Source organism: Anas platyrhynchos, chromosome 5 (genome assembly GCF_047663525.1).
Source record: "Anas platyrhynchos isolate ZD024472 breed Pekin duck chromosome 5, IASCAAS_PekinDuck_T2T, whole genome shotgun sequence".
NCBI lineage: Eukaryota > Metazoa > Chordata > Aves > Anseriformes > Anatidae > Anas > Anas platyrhynchos.
This window is the reverse complement of record NC_092591.1, coordinates 13,766,766-13,789,538: the sequence shown is the minus strand read 5'-3', so window position 1 is coordinate 13,789,538 and position 22,773 is coordinate 13,766,766. Positions and strand designations below refer to the sequence as shown.

Here is a 22,773-nt window from a genome sequence, read left to right as displayed (position 1 = left end):
ACATATGTGTACATAGAGAACAGTATTAGTATGGGGATGCATGGAAGCCACATGGGAATATCTGCTAAATGAGACCATGCCGAAAACATTTACTCAGCAGTCTTGCAAAAAATATTGTATGGAAGAGAGTAGGCCACTGCTTAATTCAACTAAGTGAAAGACACTGAGTGACTTAGTGCAGTAACTTGTGAGGGAGGGACAGGTTTGCTGTACTGGTCCAACCTGTTACTTTTACAATCACTTCCACATCCAGAGGTAGGAGATAGAATGTGATATGCTCCACAATGAAGAGTATGAAATAAAAATTAAATCAATTAGTGTGAATACAATGTTGAAAAAGCAGAGCATTCTGCTTCCATATTTTCAGAAAAGCATATTTAAAAGAAGGAAAAATATTTTTTTTATTTTTTTTTTCTTGCTTCTTCATACTTTTGACTTACTGAACCATCACTGTCTCTTCATTTATTACTCCTCAATGTAAAATGTAACACAAAAAAGAACTATATAGTGAGACAGACATTTTCAAGAGCACTAGTTTTCTGCTGAAGAAAGCTCATTTGGACCTGCAAAGTACTCTTATGAGAAAGATAAATAATCCTTCATCCTTGGTGAGGTTACACAGATAAGGAATTACTGGGGCTGTGTGGAATCTAGGATTACAGACACTGTTTTAAAAAGCTCATCAAAACAGAGGTAAAAGCTCTAATGTATGCCAGTATTTGTTTTCTTCTAAAGAGGAAAGGAAGTTGATAGTGAAGGTGAAGGGTTTAGCTTGTGCTGTTTTCTGGTTGACCGTCTGGTGCTTGTGCAAACCTCAGAAGACAGCAAGAAAATAAATGAGGAAACTGAGATAGGTTCAAATACCTAACAATAGAGTGAGGAAAACCTGCTGGATACAATCAAAGAGCGATAAATTTAAATGGAAAATACAGCTAGATAACATAATTTATTTCGAAATAGGAAGAACTTTTAAAGTAAAGCAGCCATAGATATTCCATAGTTGAAATAAAAAGTCTCTTTTTCAGAAGCAACTAAAGATAATTGGGAATGAAGCTTAAGAAAATGGGTCAAGGAATATTTTTATTATTATTTTGCACATACGGTGCAGTATTTTGCTGAATTACAGAACCACATATCTGAAAATCTTACTGAAGCACCAGAGATAAGACTTAATTCTTTATTGCAGGTCTGCTAATGCTCCTCAGAATTAAGCTAAATTACTCTGTCTTTGAAGCCTCATATTTTTGACAAATGTCTAAGACTTTTTGATCTTTACCATGTAGTTCACGTTGGTCCACAAGTGAACTTTGCAAAAAATTAGCTTTTGATTTTGTGCCTTTCATTTTGTCAACTAGATTCTTGTGAGCTTTGGTTTAGCAACTCTAAGCCTCTGCTTCACAGAGGCTAATTAAATTAAATCAACTGAGTGAAAAGGCAGCCTCTCAGGTCCACAACAGAACAAGAGCCAATTCCCAGAGGGATGAAGAAGGGTTACCCAGCCGCATGCAAGCTTCTCCCCTTCCCCCTTCTCTAGAGAAGCTGTCTCAGGCACTGCACTGTCCAGGAGGCTGTTAGCTGAAACTGGTATCTGCCATCAACTAACACTGGGTACACAAAAGGCCAAAAAGATAACAGAAGTAGAATGGAAGTGCCAATGTCCTTAGTATATTGGCACCAAGTGGAAAAAATCTACCTTCCTAATTTGTTTGATTAAGGGGATGAGACTTTTCCCCATACACTTGAGACTGGTGAGAAAGCCGCTGGAATATGGCTTTTGAAATCATGTGTGCCACTGATAGCAGCTCACAGACTGTGGGCAGAAACTACTGTGTTATCTCCTGATTAAGAGAGTGGACTCAATATAGGAAAATCTGTAAAGCTGAGAAAGCTTAGGGTAATGTCTACTGGTATGTGCTATGGGGTTGCAATCAGCAGACATAATTTGGGGGTCATAGTTATTACCATGTCAGATGCAAGTGGAAGTTTAGAAATCTTACCTTCACAGGAATGTTCTTTCATACTGCAATACGAATCCCCTGGTTAGGAAAGTTTAAGTGTCCAAGACAGTACTCACAATTAAAACTGGAAATTATTGTATAAACATGGCAGCTACCTTTCCGTTCCAACTATGATGTGGTCTTGTGCTAAGTGGGTGAAAACCTGAATACACTGAGCTCAAAGGCACAAGTCTGCAGGGAGAGGCAGTACTTGTTATTCAACTGGTTAATAACATTGTGGGCCGGGGGGAGGGAAAGAAAAACAAATGCTTTCAAGCACACAGGCTCTTCAGAAATAAATTTCATGTCCTTACACTCCTTAAACTCAATGGGAGTTTTACCATTGACTCATTCATCTTCCATGATATTTAAATTGCAAATAGGGAGGATGTAAGATTCATCCTAAAGGAAGGGAAATTGCCTACCATTAAAGAAATGATGGGGTTGTTCTAAATAAAGCCTGGAGTGCTGGAGCATCTTGACCCAAAGTGGGTGTAGAGTTCAGAGAAGGCAAGTCACAACACTTTTGTGCATTGGTTTACCCACCTGTTAAACGGGTCTAACAGTAAACCTCAGGGAAACAGAGGATTAATTAGCATGCCTGATTTTACCAAGATTTCAGAGAGAAGAAAGAATACAGTGCAAAGTACTATCCTGATTTTTTGTCATTTTGGTGATCCATCATCCAGCCGCACTGTGGGGACAGGAACTACTGTCTGATTCAGCAGGCAAACACATGCAAAAGCCATTGAGATTTGCCTTTGTTGTGGGCTGTCAAATGTGTTTTTATTTTCATTTAACTATCATCCTTTATTGGGAGTGAGTTCCAATTCTGAGTACTTTCATGGGACATCAGATGATGAGATGGTACCAAGGAAAGTACTGCAATGTAGGTCAGGTACCACAAATGCAACCAGACATGTCACTCAGGGGAAGATCAGCTGTTTCAGTAAGTTAGAGACTATAGCCTGGTCGACAATGATTAAAGCTTAGAAACCCTTGCTGAAGCTACTGCTTGATAGGCCTGGATGACTTAAAGTAGTCAGATAAAGTTGTGTTATTACTGGTTTTCACCCATTGTGCTAAAATCTTGATACTGCCAACTTTACTCACATTGATGACAATTCCTTGCATGGCAAGGAGATCCATTTCCTTTGTTCACACAACATAATTGAGACCTGAGCCTAGAGTAAATAAAGGCATATGAAAGACACTAAGGTAGTACTGTCTATGTTGGATAAACTTTGCTTAGGCATTTGAATTTTTATCCAAATTAAGCCCATTCGTTTAATCCTTTGAGGTTCATGTACAGGTGGGACTTAAAATCTTGTCAACTGCCTTAGGTATCAAAATATGTTTTTGTAGTTAGATACCCTCAATATTTGTTGAACTCAAGATATTTCCCCTTATTCAGAAATGGAAAATATATCTGGCAGAGATACTTAGACATATATGTTTAGCTTAACTAAAACCAGTAAGATTTTAAGGGCCACCTCAACCCACCTGTTCGGGTCTGCCTAATTTCACATTCAGCCATAATAACAACTTCCCTCTCCAGCACCTTCAAATTATGTAATCATTGTTCATCTTTAGCTACAATTTTCCTTAAAAGTGTTTTGTATTACATTGGTCTGAAAAAGACTAAATTTCGTCAGCTTCCTTAACCGACTGCCGAGCATACACTCACTTCAGTTTTTGCCTGAGCTTTAGGACTAACGCTTTTCTAATGTGTTTTCTTTGCCCTGGAATGGGAAAGCAGAGAAGAAGCTAAGGCTGTTTTGATTTTGGTGGTGGTGGTGGCTTTATTATTATTTTTTGTTTTGTTTTGTTTTGTTTTGTTTTTCCTCAGCAGAGGTTTTGATTAAAACATCAAACTGGACCTAATGATGACTTTTGACAAAACCAATTCTATCAGCAATGCCCCAGTGTGCCACGCTGTCCTATAATGCTTTCCCCTCACCACCCTGTGCTGTTACATGTCTTGGGCAGGCAAGCCTTGCAAGAATGCTGTTACACAGCTCTTGTTTAGTGTTTAGATCTTTAATATTTAGATCTTTAAAGCATTTTGTTTCTACGCCTAGCAGGCTCTGTGCCAGTTCTCCAACAATGTAGTTGAATCAGTAACTTGGAGCCTATTCCGTGATAGCAGGTCCAGCAGTCTGCTCTGGGTATGGATCTTACGAGTCCTGCAGCCTGCAGGCCTCTTTGCCAAACAATGATATAATCAATAAGCTGCCAGCTCTTGGATCAAGGATGTATCCAAGATATTTTAAGCTTATCCAATTACTGAATAATTGTGTTTGCAATAACCAGCTCGTGTTCAGCACATTTGGTTATTAGAAGAAAGATGATTGCTGCTGACTCTCTCAGTGCCAGCACAGCCAACACAACTCCACTTTATTATGTCTCCACTAAGCTTAAAAATGTTACCTCTCTGTGTCAGTTTTCCTGTTTGTGGTGTTACTGTAATGACATCCAGCAAGCCATTCCTAAGCAGTTCACTCACGTTGCTGTCCTCCAGTGGGGTTAGCATATAAGCACTAAGGATATTGGCAGGATGCCTCCAATTTCCTTTCTTCTCCCCCCTTACACAACTACAGAGCACTCAATGATAATCCCTAACTTCACAACCAACTTGAAGCCACCCAGTGAGCCAAGAGAATGTGGAGCTATTCTGAAGCACTGATGGATACTGCATTGCTCCTGGAGACCCCTCTCCCTCCAGCAGCTAGAAACTCAGTATATATCTACCTGGCAGGTAAGGGTTATCTTTCTTAAAGAAACTTGTGTTTTTCAATGATTTTCACTCTGCAGACTGAGAAGTAACCTATAAACACTGCGGAAAGCTAAGACTGTAAGGATTCTAGCTGTGCTGGAATAGTTGTGCTTCAGGCATTTCTTTGAATGCAAGTGTAATAGCTGCTCAAACAGGATAAAAATGTTAATATATTTTCATGGTCATTCTTTTGCACATTTTGCACTTCTGAGGAGATCCCAGGCTGCAACAATTTTATAGAATGATTGCATACCTTGGTTGGAGAGGAAGTGATTTTCAGCCCATAAATTCAATAGGATTTGGGACTCCTTTGAGAAATCCTAGCAAAATTTTCTTCAGAAAGTCATGTTTGAAACAGTTTGTTCCACCTGTGCACTGGGAAGGTAAGCATAAACATGCTGCAAATGGAGCTTTATGTGGTGCAGGGTTTTAATGTTTTTGCAACTCTTAATTTCCCTACAAATATTTTAGTATTGACATTTGAAGGAAAATCTATAAAATCAGTTAATTTGCTGGAGCAACAATCAAGCATATTTACATGTTGCAGAGCAATATACATGTGAGAGCTGAAGGAGATATCACTGGATCAACAAGTGAGTTCCACTCCGTATTGAAAATTATGTTCCATTCTGTATCACATAGCACGAGCTCCCAGGCAATTAGAGAGTGAATACTGAGCATATCATAGATGTAAGGTATTCTGGTGGCATTGGTCATGGTTCAAAGGAGAGACAGATGTCTGTCAATAGCCAAAGGGAACCACATACCCCACCTTTCCTGGACAGAGATAAGGTACTGGGATGGTAGCAGCTCAGCATGAAGCAAATAAAGGAAGGGATTGGAAAAAAAAAAAAAAAATGTAATAATAATAAGGCAACCTAAAACAAGTGGTAACATTACTTTTATTATTTTTTTTCTGTACTGACAGCTTTAAAAATCACTTAAAATCCACATAAAAGTACAGTATGTGGGATTCAAATAAACACAAATGGCCTACTAATGTACTAGCGTATGTGTAATTATTTTAAAATCTGGTTGCACAACAATGAACTCTGCTTTTCATCTTAATCTCATGGAGGAGAAGAGATTTCTGTGGTCTTGGTAAAATGCAATCCACGCCAGGCTTGGACTAGTCTGGCCACCCAGGTTTGCCTTTTCATATATCTGATAGATGTGTTTTGACAAGTTATATTAAGTACAAAGCAGGCCACCAGAGCAGCATGTGGAGTTGATATAGACAGAGACAGAAAGGCAAATAACAGTATGAACACAGTTTTGTAGGCAATATTTGCCATAACTGAGTACCCCCCATACATCATATCACCACACTTCAGTTAAAAATAAAAACTTTAAAAAAAAAGAGTCACACAAAAAACGAGCCCTAATAACTTTTTGAAAGGCAACATTTTAAACAGAATTTGCAGCCCCTACATCTCCCTTATCTAAGGCAGTATTTCATTTTTTCTTTAAGAACTGAATTGTCAGTCTTGGTGTAACTTCCATTTTACACTGGGTTGGTAAAGGGAAATGTTGGGACTTCCATTTCCACCCCATCCTTTCCCTTCTATTGATACCAGTGTGCATTTCATTTAGGCAGTCCTCTTAAAAATCATGCAGAAACCTAAGAGGGGGGGGAGGGGGGAGGGCGGGGGGAATGTTGGCACATGCACACCTGAACTGATTGCCCTTTTCTTTTACAACCATCTTGAGTACATCACCGTCACCCTCCAGAGCTCTCCTAAACAAGTTTTGGCAATAGCAAAAACAAACACTATTTACAACATCTTTGGATTCACTTCCAAAATGCAAAACTAATTAATCAGTAGTCTCTGAGAGACTCAGCTAAATGTGGCTGCCTCTTTGACACTGATCTCTGCTTTGATGTGAATATAGAAAGCATGTGAGCAAACCCCTAAAAGAGGTAATGGGTTTCAATTATTTATTTGTTTGGAATACAGGGGAGTAGAAGGTTAGCAATAAGTACATAGCTAATCCTGCTTAGGCCCTCCCAACAGCAAGGGTGTTTAACTCCCTGCTTTCCTGTGCAGTTTTTTTTTGTGTGGGATGCACTAGTATACCTTTCTTAGGCTGTCATTGTGCGAAGTTCCTTACAAAGCAGAATATACTTAAAGGATATGTATACTGTCAAGCCACACATAAAGATTGTTATTTTTAATTATTTATTATCAACACTAGAGAGCTGCTAGCTCAACATATAGGCCTTTCCCCTTGCTGCATTTAACTGTCATTGGTTTTCAAGTCAAGAGTGTCTCTTCTAAGTGTTAGCTAGTCATTAGCATCATATTCTTCAGACACAATATAATCATCCTAATAATTGATTGTCGTGAAGGTAGTCACTTGTATCCTACACAATTCTCAGCCATGAACTTTGTCCTCAGTGGTTTATTATGCACAGAGAAACGTCTTGATGCTATAATCTATCTTCTTCACAAATTTACATCAAAGGGCAACAAGCTACGTATTGCTCCTTCAAAACACACCACTTGTATGATGTTGTAAAAGCACCTGCATTTTCTGAAAAGCATATTATTAGTAAATGTGAAATTAAAACAAAACAGAACAAAAATGACAACAACAAAAACAATAAGTAAAAGCCTTCCTCATAGTGATTGTGTATATATGGAGAGAGAAAGAACACATAGGATTTCTCTTTGGCAGTAAAACCTGCTAAATTACAGTGGAAAGCCTATTGTGTCACAAACAAAAGCAATATATTGATAGCAGGCTGACTAAAAGAAGCTGCTGGTAGAAGTAAGAGAAATCTACAATACTTATGTGATAGATACGCTGGGAAAAATGCCTGCTTTCCTTGTTGACTGGAGCAATTTAAAATCATTTCACATTCTTAAATCATTTATTAGTTATACTATTTCTCTCTCCCCCTTCACAGACCTGTCTAATGCAATGTATAGATGCTGAGATTTTGAAGTTTTAGAGATGTTTATTTATAAAAGCTTTAAATCTATTTTAACACAAAATTCACTAATACTAAATATAGTTATTCAGAGGTGCAAATGCAAATGGACAAAAAGAAGTCTCTGAGATATTTATAAAGATTAAGAGAAAAAAAAAAATCAATGGTAAACAACAGCTAATTGTAACCCCATTCCCCTCCTCTCCCACCAGCCGCAGCCCTAAAAACAAACTGGTATTTCACCTCTGGAAGATACAATGGGAATCTTCTTTACATACTCATTAGTTTGGATCAGTGTACAGATCTCTTATGACAACAGTAATCAGTCATCTATTTGTATATAATAAATCAGTATCTTAAAATTTGTGGGGGCTTTTGCTCATCTGTACTATATAGATATGTTTTTCATCAATTTTAATAAGTAAGAAAGGGGTCTTGTCAGTCAGCTGCCCTTTTTTTCTATATGATAAGCAAAAGTAAAATTACATTTAGTCAACTCTTTAAGGAGATTTGAACACACTATAATAAACACTGAACGGTTTTGAATTGGGGTTGAGGTGGTTTTGTGTGTTTGGTTGGTTGTTTTTTAATAAAAAGCTTTTAAAAAGATATTTTGATAGTGTTTTGGACCCAGAGTAACATCCTCTCACACAGGCAATGTAACAGTCTAATACAGTGAGTGAAAAAAATTTCTGTAGCTGAGGCAAATAATTAATTAACTAATTTATACACACCCATGACAAATTAAATTCTGGACTGTAAGGTTCTAACTCTGTTGGGTCTTTTTGTGTGCATGTGCTTGACTTTTTCCATTTATTTGTTTGTTTGTTTGGTTGGTTGTTGTTGTTGTTGCCTTTTATAGTTTCAGCATGATGTGAGATAAGAAGGTTACAGCTTATATCTCATTACCATCACTACAGAGCCTAAACAGATGAACAAGGTTCCCATTCTATGTTCTCCAATGGTGTTATAATCACTTCTTTATCCAAATACTTATATCACTTGATGATATGGAAAGGTATGACACTAAAATCCAAGTCTTACATAAAATAAAATGAAGGACTATTAGTTGTTTAACCTTGATAGCTCCCTGTCTGGTGTGTTTGTCAGCACCTTTGATTAGCTTAACATAAAAATTAGACAACACAGTTGAGTGAACTGGAAAGATTTCAGCAACAACTAACTACTTGGAAATTAATCATCTAATTATATTAGAAGAAGGCCTAAACTCAATGAAAATTTTCTTTAAAAATCATTTGGGTCCCATGATGTTGAGAACTACAGAAAGACCAGACAGAACAAGGATGAGATAATTATTCACCAGTTCATTCTACTTCTCACACGAAGAAGCCAGCATATTCTAGGAAACATTGGAGAAGAGTATGGAGGCTGAGATAGCTTTGGTTGATCAGTGATCATGAAATAGACAACCTTCTTTTTAAAGAAGAGAGTTGAATCAGAATAGTTGCTGGTTTTCTCTTACCATCAAAGGGAATACAAAACACTGATATGATCAACAGTATTAATTTATTATATATTTTGTATTACATCCTTAACTAGTTACTCAAAAATCACTCCAGCTTTTGCATATGCACAAAACTTTATTATGTTTATAAGCTGTGTAAATTCTATCTTCTAAGCTATTCACTTGATATTCTAACAAAGAAACCATTGGCTTCTCTTGAAGATATTCAGTAGTACATGTTTTTGAAGTTGCCATTCATGCTAGATGCAATTCAAACAAGACTGTTCCAAGCTATTTATAATCTTTGTCAATAATAATGACTAGATTTCTTTTTACTTTATTCTTGAAGAAAGAGAAATGCTACTAATATCTAGATGTTACACTAAAGAAGTCTAGCAGATTTAATGAGTTGTAACATTCATTTTCAATAAAGTTTTTGTGGTTGAGGGAGGGAAAATATCTTCAAATTAATAAAATATGTACAAGGAAATAGCAGGAAGTCAATTAGTACTTTGAAGATAAAGTAATTGTGCCTACTATAGGGTTAGTTTGCAGTATGGATCTTAAAACACAAAGGTTAATATTTTGTCTGACGTGTTCTGAAGCATTTTGCATTTTTTCTGCTCATAGTGAAATTGATGGAATGGTGATCAACTAACATTGTGCAAGAGCCACATTCATCTCTATTTCATAAGCTCTTACATGGCTAGCAGGAATCTGACATCTCTTTAGTCCTTGGTCACTGAAGACATCTGGAAGACAGTCAATTTTCTAGACCTGACAGTGAAACTAACTTCTAAATCTTCTTCTATACCCTTAGATTCTCTTCTCTCCTGTGGGAGTTTCATATAAGAAAGTACATTTCCAAATTCCATTTCAAGGAGCTGATTCAATTATTTTTTTCAGTGAACTTCTTGTCAACTTCACCAACTCACTGATCCATCCTTCTCACACAAACCTAGAAAATACAAGCAGTACATTATACATTCCCCTGGTGTGACAATGGTAGGGTTTTGCTAATTAGTAAGTAGTTTATAACTTACATATGATGAATTATTAAGTATTTTATTTTTTTTAAGAAAGTAAAAAAAAAAAAAATGCCCTGAGTCCTCCAATTGTTAGCTGTATTTGCTTCTACTTGTGCTTGCTGTGTGGAATATTTAGTAGTCTTAAGCACAAAGGTTTTGTTCATCCAAGAAATGTAAATATTTTCTTATTCTTTACAAGAGGAAAAGGTCAAGTTTTACTAAATTGGCCATATCATATTTTTTAATATTAGAAATTTATCAAAAGCTTACATTTTTGTTATAAAAGGAGTATTCATTTATCCACAATAAATATATTTAGTAAGTGACTGTCTAGCATAATAATCCTCTTGCTTTTTACTTTTGTCACAGTGTATAGTGTTTCACAGTGTGAACAGCAATAATGATCATGTGTTCATATGAGTAGATTCATTTTGGCAAGTCTTGTTAGTTGACAGGTATGTAATACACTTGCCTTGCGGCTTTGGGACCAGGTTTCAAATACAGCCTTCACTGAAGTGACTGAAAATCATTCAGATCTCATAACTGTATCAAGTGACAAGTAACGTGAATGCAGTCAGTATGTGTATGGGACCTGATGTACACTAGCCAGTCAAAAATGCTTCCCTTTATTCAGTTGCACTGCTATGTCTGACCATCAGAAAGAAGACACTTAAGGCAAGGAATTAAGGCCAGCAACACAAATCTATCTTTCTAAATACATATCTTTCTAATGAGACATTTATGTGCCCAGCAGCTGTTTCCTTGGCTTTTATACTCTGTGTCCACTAAAGGAACTCAAGTCCCTCACACATACAATAAGGGCACTGTACTAATTGTCAACATTAACTGCCAAAAGCAGCAATTCTATCAAGTTGATGTTGACTCAGACATGAACTTGTCCTGATTCGGTTCCTCTTTAACGCTGCTGGACACCTCTCACTGATAATGTTTTCACTGCTCACCAAGGAGTGCCAAATGTTGGCATTTCATTCATGCTTGTCATTGCCATGATATCACACATTACCCTCTAAAAGTAAACAAGATTTCACGATAGTCCTTATTATGTCACGTACAAGGAACATGTCAGTCATGTGAACTTGTGGTTAGAGAGGGAAAATGGAAATTATGTCCAACACAGCTAGTCATCCTGCTGGCTCTAGGTAAGTAAATATATTTCTTTTTGTTTGGTTGCTTGGTTTTGGTTTGGTTAGGTTTTGTCCCAGTTTTATCCAATATAAAATAACCTTAGGATTAATGCTTAAATTCTTGCTGGACACTGAGAGATCCAGCTGATTTAGAATGTTTTTTATTCATGGGCACAATGAATAGCATATGCAGGCATAAAATGAATAGCAATTATTTTGATTTTATTATAAGTAACTCAAAAGCCATTTTTTCTTCCCAACAGTAAGAAAGTCTTATACAGATGGATAGGCTTCCAACTTTGATGGACTTAAGAGGGAAAAGAAACTCAATGTATTTTCATGTACTAGCAGGGTTAGGACACGTGGTTACTAGCATGGATGGGGCAGATTGCTCCTAGTTGCATAATGGCCATACTAACAGCAGCTGAGGAGACAAATGTATGGAGGGAAAGGTCCCATTACACCAGTGAAGAGGAAGGAAGCTGTTGGCAGGGGAGAAGGAGGTATTCTACTGTTCTCAGAATGGTATTCTCCTGTATTTTAACCTTGCAAACTCAAATGGTATATTCCTTTTTTCTTTAACTCAGCTCTGACTTTTGAGGTTGTCAAGCTTTCTCAGTCCTGCTACTCTGACCTCTTTTCCATTTCTTACACATATTGTTTCATATTGTTTTTTGTGGGAAAGGAATTTGCAGGTGGCTCCATGCTGTTTCACACGTCCCTGACTTAGAGATAATGAGGAAATAAGCAGTAGAAAGAAAAACTTGAGCAAGGTTGAGATAAAGAAAATTTGCTACAGTGTTAAAGATGAGCTTTGGGCAAAGGCCAATTGCTGGCTCAAAGTGCATGTCTGAGGGTCTCTAACCAATTGTTATGACAGATTTGGGTGTGTGGACAAGACGTGGAGCTACGGGGAAAGTATATGTAGTAGTGAAAAAGGGCAATAAATGTCTCCTGTTCAAGAGCCATCAGGAGTCTGTGTCTTGCATCCCTTCAGTTTTTCCCACCCATGCTTGCATACTTACAAACTAAATCCTTCAAGCTGTTTTCTTCCCTTTCTCTATACCAACTGTCCACGTATTCATCAAATCCAAGGGAAGTATGGCTGAAAGGACCTCATGAGGTCAGGGAAGTCACCATACTGCTCCAAGGCTTTCCTCATTATCTCATAGTATGTCAGTGTCCTCTGTGTTGTTTGCAGCTCTTCCTAATTCATCTTCATATGGTGAACTTGACTATCAAATAAAAATACACGTATATATGACTATAGCACAGTCACTTCACTTGCTTTCCATGCTGTGCTGTTCAAGCCACAATTTTGGAAAATTGTAGGATGTCCAGTCCTCATGTTGATAACCTGCATGTAAGCACATGAGAATTATTAGAATAGCTCATTGGTAACTCAAAAAAATAAAATAAATAATAAAAAAAATCCTTTACATTACTTCTAATAGTCCTATTTTTTTTGTTCTAAAATCATTGCAATGAGCATTACAGAATTGTCTCATGCTTCTACAAGTGTCAGTAATGTTAATGAATGTCTGAAAAACACTACAGTCTAGCATAAATCAGGGGAACTCACTGAAATCCAATGGAATTATTTACAACAGTTGAAGATTTGGCTTTTTGTGCCAGTGTAATGATATTGTTCTTTAAAACTAACTATCATATAAATAAATGCAATAAATATGAATTACATTTCTAACAGTATGAATAGGAACACACTATTTTTTTTCTGTTGAATTATACTTTTGTAGGTGGAGAGAAAATATTAGAGATTTTTCTGACTCAGGTAAGCTGCATAAAAGTTTGGCTCCACATTTTAAGTATGAATCTCTAATTGGTATTTTTTTATGGTTTATAAAAACCATATGGTTTATATAAACTCATATACTCATATACTATATACTCATAGTATTGGTGGTAACTGCCTTGAAGCTTCTTTATAAGAATTGTTCCTTGTAGCTGCTTGTCCGTAAACATCCTCCAGTATAAGCTGTAGAACTCTTCTTCATAATTCCCAAACTACTTTTTAGAGAAATTAATTTGGCTAAATGTTTTGTGAGCTAGCTTTAAAAGTTCAACATACTTTCAAATGTTAGAACAAATATACTGCAAGTTGTCATGGCATCTGCATTTGTAAACAAAGTATTGGAGAGAAGATCTTGCTGAAGAAATTATATAACTTGGGACATTTTCTTAATTCATCTGGAGATTTTAAACCTCTGATATGATAAATTAATAACCAGAATAACTGTATAGCACAAGCATAGATTTATACATGAAAGTTTCCCAAAGATTTCATGTCCATTTTTTTTTATTACTACAAGTCCATTTCAACAGCAGGCTACTTAAAAATGGCTACCATTTAAATGAAGAATAAATTAGAATCATTAATAAAAACAAAGCAAAATAAAAACTGTAAAAACTGTTAACCTCCATTAGACCTTAAATGGCTTTTCTAATTACCATTAAGCATGTAGTTGTTAATTATTATTTTGATCAGGATTATAAAAAAGCAGGGTCTTTAATTTCTCTCAAATAAATTAAAAATTCCCTTTCAACATGCTACAAACAAAACTGATGGTCCAAGTGAGGAAGGGAATGGAAATCATCTTCTCAGTCACTTCTTTTTTCTGGACTGAGGGAAACACTGGTGATAAACAGAGTAAGCTAATCAGTAATTATTGTAGCTTCATCTTCTGTGATGAAGAAAGATTCAAATCATGAAGGTATTTAAAAAGTCTTGACTTGGGATTGGGGCCTAAAGAATTCAGAAAATCAACACAGAGACAGGAATATTTTCATTTTTTATAAGAGATACCTAAAGTAATAGGAAGTGCATACCTTCCTTCTTCTGCTTTTTACCCTTCCTTGATATGTTGGATCTGTGAACTCATCAGAGGCAACTGTCACTGGCTGTCATACATCTGTCACCATCTGTAGACCTCAAAAATTGTGAGAAGGTTGCTGGATTTTTATCTAGGTATGAAAGCCTCCCAAAACCTTTCTCCTTTGGGACTGTGGTAACCTACCCTAATTCTATTTCCTTTTTAGTGTCCCTATTTATGGCTGCCATTATTTACACAAACATTTAAAATTGTGAAGGGTATAGCTGGCAAGGCATTAAGCCCTTTTTAACATTTTCTGCATTTATTTTCTGTCTATATGAAAGAAGATCTATATAAGCCACTGCAACATTAGCAGGCTGAGAAGTAGGTAGGCAGGAATAAAAATACCTTGTAGGATTTATGGGTTTTGGCAGTGCAAAGGGTCACAGTGCTGTTCTGTGTTAACATGCAGAAAACAATTCAAATTTCAGCGTAAAGTCCAGCCTTTTACAATACTCACCCAAGTCTGGACTTTAAGGCTCCCCCACCCCTAATTACTGCCTGCAGCAGGTTCACAACAAAATAACTATTTAGCCCAGAGCTGAAAATTTCCACTTTAAAAAGACGAGGTGGAAAATCTGAACCTTCCTTCTGGATCAGATGTTTATACACTCATGAAAATATCAGGCGTTTTCTTCTTGCTTGGCTTACAAATATTCTCACACATACACAAAAGAACGGGTACTTTGCACAACTGCATTGCAGGGAGCCTGGGGGCAGCAGTGCCATGCATTCAAGAATTACCTAGGGGCTCTTCAAGACAGGCCACTGGAGGTGGAGGTGACACAACGAATTCGGAGAAAGAAGAGGAGTGCTGGCTGAATTGATTCTTATGCATTCTGGTATTTAGAATATCCACATATTGGCATTGACATGAATTTCAGAGGCAGTAGAGTTAAGATGCAACATGGCATTCATAATGAAGTCTGATAGAAGTAAACTGGGAACAATACTAAATAGGACATTACTAAATATTATTATAAGATAAACTTGCTAAAGAGGAAAAATTCTCCAAATAACTACATTTCAAAGACTGAAATTTCATTGCTTGGCACATTCCAGCAATGTCTGAGAGTTGAATAAAGACACTGCAGTCTAAAAAGACCAGGCAGCAGAATATTGCACTTCACTTTTTAATGCGTGAATGAATATCATGTGCACTGTAGGGAGGAGCTGATAAAGCAAGCAGGTGCTATGCAGGCTTCTGTCAAACTCTGTTTCTGAACTGCCAGAGCACATCTCAGCTACTCTTAGTCTCTTCTGCAAAGAACATAGGTATGTGCAGCTGAGAGCAGGAAGGAATGACTTATTTCTCTGAGGGTACTAACTACAAAGAACAGAGGTCTTCACCTAAGAAATAACAGCTCATAAGACATATAACCGGAGCCATCTAGATCTTATTGTCATTTTTAATTTTTTTATGAACTCATAAAAGACTCACAGGCTTAATCTTTCAGCCACAGTGAGGGCTGGATGAAGGGGGGAGCTGAGGGAGACATGGGGGGCAAGTACTAAATATAGAAAAGTAATTTTCTATTCCCTACAGGAGAATGAAACTATTTACCTCTGCAAAAGACTCCACATTTCCCGTAAGGTATGCAACATGGCAGTTTCTGGAGCAGACACATGTTAGAAGTATTACTATGCAACTAGTAAGACATTCAGTGACTAACCCTGAACCTAGAGCTGATTTGCTACACAACACTAGAGCTCCCACTACCTATGGTTATTCAAATGCAGTCCATTTGAACTAAGATATCTTCCTTAAATTACCCCCAATCTCTTACTGCTATAAACTCTATTACCACCTAATACCTCAATTCCACACTGACCAATTCCTCCCTTCACTCTGGTTAAGCTTTCACAGGTGTGGCCAGTTGATCTTTCATCCATCTTTAGTCACATAAATTTTCAAACAGCAGCTGTATCTCAATGTAGAGTGTGCCTACAAATATAGTATTCTCAAAATATTGTTTAAGGCTTCACTAGGATAATCCAGGTTCCCTCCTTTATGATGTGCTATGCTTTAGTAGTGGTAGGGCATTTTTAACAGTCCATTTTGATGCAGCTGTTTGCAGAACCTGTGGCTCAGGTTAGATGCAGCTGTTTCTAGGAAAACAGCTAAATAACTCCTTTTGGCAATCTGTAGGGTGAAAAAAGTACTTATATATCATCAGTTCTTTTTGATATGCCTTGTTCATGTTTGCCACATCCTGCTATGTTGTGATGTTCTGTTGTGATTGTTTGGCTTTTGCAAGCTAGATGTTATTGAGTATATTCAACATTGTCTGTCCCAACTTAGTTTATTGAGAATTAAATGTTGATATAAAGGACTCTCTATGAAACAGCAGTGTCTTGGCATGTGAGCAATCCTGTACTAGTAAGGTATATCTTGTCCCCTTGTATCTGCCTTTCAGTAGACTAAACAGAAGTAAGCTTTATGCTGCTTCTTTTCAGTATCAGGGCAACCTATTCAGTCTTCACTGAGGACAACTGAGTGTTCAACTGTTTGTTAGCTGCCCATAAATATTCAGGCAAGATGCCACGCTATCTCACAGAGATACTGCCAGTTCGGTGTAAAACACTGTTCGGTCAAATTTGGTAGCAGTTTTCTGCGCTCCTTTCTTCAAAGTGCTCATTTACCTTCCACTCATATTCAGCCATTTGTATTTGTGCAAAGATGTAGATGGGGGAAAAATGCTACCAGTTTGGGATGGTATGCTTTCACACTAACTCTCTGCTGAAGTAAGCATGTGGACAAGAAAGGAGGCAAAAGTAAACAGGTCCTTAGCTCTTTCTAGAGAAAGTCCCTGGGAAACTAAAGCCATGAGGGCTGCATAGAGAAAGCTATTGGCCCTGAGAAAGGCTGTTATTAATTTTTGTGTTCTGTCTCCAGAAATCTTTAGGAAGCAAAAATGATGCTATTCACATAAATGTCATAAAATCAGAGTTATGATGTTGCGGAAACAAAATGGGGACTTTATTTCAAAATATTACTTTATTACAAAACTCTGTTCTTAGTGTGATAATGCCAAGAAAATAATTCCTCACACAGGTACAATTGGAATATTCTTTTTAAACTTGTGTTTTATTTTGTACCTTACACACAACTCACACCTCTGTGACTTTCTACAATTGCTCTGAAATACAACTTTAAGTTTCCCTGTTACTCTGCTTAATTCTGTCCTTCAATGTGCAGTACTTGCACTAACTGCAGTATGCATCCAGCTTGGGTGAATTGTTCTTATGGAGATGCAAACTCCTCGCTGTCCAAATAGGCAACTGCACCAAAGCTGCATGCCGAAGACAGCCTAACATAAAAGTCAAATATTCCCAGTAGTCTAATACTCTGAATCAACAGTGCCAAAGGTAACAAAGTGGTACAGCCCAGATGCCTGGTCTTGGTGATGAAGGTCTTGTACTTGGAAAGCATCAACTTTTCAGAGTCTTCTTATGAACAGTGGTTCCCAGACATTTACCTGCTATAGCAGCTCCTTGGAATATTTAATTCCTTTTTTTTTTTTTTTTTTTTTGTCAATGAAAAATGAAATCTTCCATATATTTTTCTCCAAATATTCCTTTTTAATAAAAAAATCTCAAATCCAAATCAATTATTTTTTTTTTAATTTGAAAACAAATTTGAAAAAAGTATGTTCAGCCTCTCTCCCTCTTCTGTTTTCTCTCTGCCTTCCCTCTGCAGAAAAAAAAAAAAAAAAAAAAAGTCATAAAATAGTTTGAGGAAAAAGGAGACAGGAATGAAAGCTCACATTATGAGAGAACCTTTATTCATTTGCAAAGGATCATTTTTGATAAACTGCAAACGTTTTGAAAGGAAACTATGGTGACTGCTTAATTTTTTTCCCTGTGAAATAAAAGAAAACTGTTTTACCTCCAATTCTACCATGGGGTTGTGCCAAAACTATTTAGCCCACTAACAGTTTCAGCAATTCACCATGGATCTTCTCTTTGCTGAGGGGAATTTTCTTTCTTATTCATCAATTATTTCTTATTTTCCTGCTGAAATGTAAAAAAAATGCATTTTAGAACAAAAATGTCAGACATTCTTGCTTAGAGTGACCTTTGACAAGCAATATGCTTGTTCTGTTTTTTGTGAGACAAAGTTAGAGAGAAGTGGGTACTTGACTAGGGCTTATGTAAATGTCTGGTTAAGTCAAACAGCAGTGTTCTAGCACACTTCCACTTATCCAAGCCTCTTATGCTTTGCAAAATAAAAATACATATAGTGAAAACCAATCTTAATATACAAAAGAAAGAATTCACTTTCCGTGTTCAAGATACATTGAAATGATGAGAAAGACACCTCCAGACACCTTCCTCACCTTTCACGCCCACCCTTCTAAAACAGCTTTTACAGAATCAATGGTCTCTACATAGCTGATGCATGCTTTGAATGGCAGAAGTACAATGTCTTATAAAGTTATAATCAGGCTAGATCTTACTAATCTGGGTTATAGCTCAACTGTGAAAGCTCTTTTGAGTAAAATCATTTCTTTATTAATGAGATTCAGCCCAATCTCACTGATAAAAATTACTTTAAAAGATGTCCCTTTGCTTCTATTCAAATGAATGGGAGAAAACGGTGGGTGTTTTAAGAGCTGTCTTCCTGTCATATCAGGATGGATCTCATTAGTGAAGGGAATGATTTTACCAGGAAAAAGCTTCTACAATGAGAAAACATAACCTACCATAGATGAACAAAACCCAACTCAATTAGGCTGGGGAAAAAAAAAAAAAAAAAAAAAAAAAAACACTTAAAAAATCAAAAATCATCTCACTGCTCTCATTCATTTTAATAACATGAGAAAGAACATTTCCCTCTCAACAAGATTTTTTTTTTTTTTTTTTTTTTAAGTTGAACTGGACTGGATCTCATTAATATAGGAACTATTTTACTTAAAAGAGCTTCCAATATTAGTCCACTTTTCAACTTTGATTAATCAAAGCAAACATGACGGGGGAGGGATAACTAAAAAATGTATCTACTTCTAAAGCATTACACTTGACATAAGAAATAGAGAAATAGACATAAAGGGATTATAATCCACAGTTACTTCTAAAGTAGCTGGAATACATTTGCCCAGGTAGACCTATAAACCAGTACTTGGAACCTCAGCTAGATGTGGTCAACCACAACTGACTGACAAACAGGCAATTCAAACAGTTAACATGCACTGAGGGACCTTCTCCCTGATTCTAAAATAACCTCATTGTAATTAGCCTTTATTCTTTACCTCAGATGACTAGCAGGGAGGGCTAAAAAAGCCAGACTCCTAGGCTATTCTTGTTTCCTCTATCAAAAGTAAGTAAGTTTCAGTTGGGTCCTGGACCAAAGACAATGTACAAGTCTGCTTTATCTTTCATTGGCACCCTTTATTGGCTGGGACATTCCTAACGGCTAAAATTTTGTAATCAGATATCTCAATTAGTTCATATAGAGGTTCATATAGTGATGCGGTAATTTCATTGTGCTGGACAGATGAATTTTACCCCAACCATTCTCTCTCTCCCCCTCATCAAAAGGAAGGGGGGAGAAAATACAATGAACAGGGCTCAAGGTTTGACATAAGGACAGGGAGATCACCCACCAATTACCAAAACGGGCAAAACTCATTCAACATAGGGAGATTAATGTAATTTATTGCCTGTTGCTAGCAGACTAGAGCAGTGAGAATACTAAAAGCAATAAGCAACCAAAAACAACTCCCCCCCCCCCCCCCCCCCCCCCCCCCCTCCACACTCTTCAACCTCCTCCCCCTGAGTGGTTCAGGGAAACGGGGAATGGGGACTGCTGTCAGTCTATAGGGCTTCATCTCTGCCACTCCTTCATGGTCACTTTCTGCCCCTGCTCCACGTGGGTCCCTCCCACGGGATGCTGTCCTTCCCAAACTGAGCCTGCGGGGGCTTCCCACAGGCAGCAGTTCTTCAAGAGCTGTGCCCACATGACTCCATACCATGTGGTCCATCCCCCAGGAGCAAACTGCTCCAGCACGGGTCCCCCATGGGTGGCAGCTCCCCTCAGACCCCTACTCCTGCTTGGGCTCCTCTCCACAGGCTGCAGCTCCAGCCCAGGACCTGCTCCTGTGGGGGTTCTCCATGAGCTGCAGCATGGAGACCTGCTCTGTGTGGGACCCCTGGGCTGCAGGGGGACAGCCTGCTCCACCAGGGACCTCTCCACAGGCCACAGGGGAACTTCTGCTCCATGCCTGGAGCACCTCCTGCCCTCCTTCTGTACTGACCCGGTTGTCTGCAGGACTGTTTCTCTCACATTTTCTCACTCCTCTCTCCCAGCTGTTATGGTGCAGCAGTTTTTCTGTTGTTGGTGGTGGTAGTTTTTTTCCCCCTTTCTTAAATGTGCTCTCATTGCTATCATTTCTCACTGTCTCAGCTCTGACCAGCAGCATGTCCCTTTTGGAGCCATCTGGAACTGGCCCCCATGGGACAGCTGCTGGGCTCTTCTTATGGAGGCCATTCCCACCCCATTCAGTACCAAAACCTTGCCACATATACGTGCAGAAGTGCATATAGTTATCACCTTAAATGCTTCCAGAAAAGAAGAGAGGGTGGGAGGTTGTCCTGCAGTTGCACAAGGCAGGGACATAGCTGGACTGGAGCAAGAGACTGGAGCAAATCTCATGCTTGGTTCATAAAATTACCCAAGCCTGGTAATATGTGTATGAGCAGAATGTAAGCATGAGTCTGCCTCTCTTTCATTGACTGTGATTGTTATTGCAGGATTAAAAAGTCCACAGTGGTTACTACAAGATCACAACTATAGACTTGTACAACCATTCTGGTTTCCTACTACAGCATTACAACATTTTGATGTTTTTATTTTATTTATTTTTATTTTTTTTGATAACAGTTTTCCATGAAGAAATATAGCCAGCTGCAGATACTTATCCAAGCTGCAAACACAAACCTAGATAGGAATTAGCTTTTGATTTAAATAGCCCTAAATTAATTTGAATCACTGTAAAACTATGCACACCTGTGCCTATGGATGCCTTTTGCTGTCTTCTGGTGCTGGAACTTCTGCCGTGATTTCTCAATGACTCAGTGCAGCAGCAGCTGCAGTGATCAGGGAAGCTCCGTATGTGTGTGTTCACCACAACCCAATTTGGGGAGAAGGTGTTTTAGGATTCATTTTCCCATTATCACTTCATAACAAACATTAATTTAATAGACACACACTTTATTTTTCAGTGTGCTTGAAATAATTCCTGATCAGCAGAATACTGAACATGGAATTTAGTACAAGTTTGTTGCAAGGAAAGAAAGAAGGTGGAAAATAAAAGTAGATTTTGTGTAAGGCATGATTTATTTTGTTTTCCATTCAAAAAGATTGGCAAATTCTTTGACATATCTACACACTGGAATTTGAGAACTCTTTCACATATATACTGCTCAGGGATTTACAATCACAAATGACCTCTGTAACATGCTTTACAATATTTAGCATAGAAACACAAATGCAAGCACACAAGAACACACATGCTCACATACACATACAAGTCCATAGTGACCTTTTACTTTTGTAAAAACATTTAGGGTGGAATACCCCCTATCATTTACATTTTTATATATTCTAAACATATAAAAATAAAACTGTCCACGTCAAAAAAAAGTTCAGGCCATGGACTTTATCTTTCCAGATGAGAAAGCTCTGAGCGCTGACTGTGACTATCTGAAATAAACACTGCAGGTGTATCCCATATTAAATGTTCAGCTTGAAGTTAGCAGTTAAGCATGTCACATTATTACAAGCATAACATGATGAGCTGAAATGACAAAATGCCAACTTCCCTCAAAAAATTAAGGCAACAAACACTAATTTCTTCAAGGACAGCGACTATCACCTTGCACAGCAGCTTTGAGAAGTGAAAATATATCACTGGCAAAATGGTATACCAGAGAAAATATGTAAGAATGGAGTTGCTTCTCTGCTGCTCTCAAGTGCTACCAGAGGACGCAAACTATCTGAAACACCAGATTATGGTTAAGGAACACACAGTTAAAAGTATTGCAGCAAGTATTCAGTGTATATAGGAATGGTGAATTCATTAAAAATAATAATAATAATAAATCAGTGCTTTTCACTGAAATCAAATTTAATGCAGGCCCTATTTGGTCCCAGGTATTTATTAAAGAACAACCAGATATGCTTGGTGCATTAGAAAATGACCCTTTGGGGAATCTTAGCATGTCTTCCTTCCATGAAAGAATTTGGATCTATTTTACACTCATATGTAAGACCCCACAAAGTTTATCAAGATTAAAAAAGATACTTTAAATAGGTTAGTATTTTATTTATGTCACAGCTTTCCCCTGGTCATGCCAAACAGAGCATCTGTTTACAATCTTGCCAAATACCAAAGAAGAAATGAACAGAACATAAATTTACTTTTTAAAATGTGCTACTTGGATAAAAATTAAATTTGAAATTCAGAATTTGCATTTCACTCTATCCCCCCAAATATCAGCTTATAAAAAAAATATATATAGTTTCCAAGAGATC

General features: G+C 37.4%; 3 long non-coding RNA genes across 4 annotated transcripts in view; 1 reads left to right on the top strand and 2 right to left on the bottom strand.

Moving 5' to 3' along the window:
- The first annotated feature begins 4,562 nt into the window (after nt 1–4,562).
- The window catches only part of LOC140002719 (uncharacterized), a 43,920-nt gene continuing 25,709 nt past the window's right edge, over nt 4,563–22,773 (top strand). The window contains exon 1 of the long non-coding RNA XR_011809989.1: nt 4,563–4,755. This is a non-coding gene — a long non-coding RNA (uncharacterized lncRNA). The remainder of the gene's footprint in view (nt 4,756–22,773) is intronic.
- LOC110352926 (uncharacterized) lies at nt 9,271–16,095 on the bottom strand. Of its 2 annotated transcripts, none has more exons than XR_002402710.3 (4): nt 15,802–16,095; nt 14,194–14,294; nt 12,372–12,703; nt 9,271–10,131 (listed from the first exon to the last, which is right to left on the bottom strand). It is a non-coding gene; the product is annotated as an uncharacterized lncRNA (long non-coding RNA). The 2 variants fall into 2 exon arrangements; XR_002402709.3 differs by having other exon boundaries at nt 14,194–14,286.
- Nucleotides 17,799–18,256, bottom strand: LOC140002557 (uncharacterized). Its single transcript, XR_011809391.1, has 2 exons — nt 18,127–18,256; nt 17,799–17,931 (listed from the first exon to the last, which is right to left on the bottom strand). It is a non-coding gene; the product is annotated as an uncharacterized lncRNA (long non-coding RNA).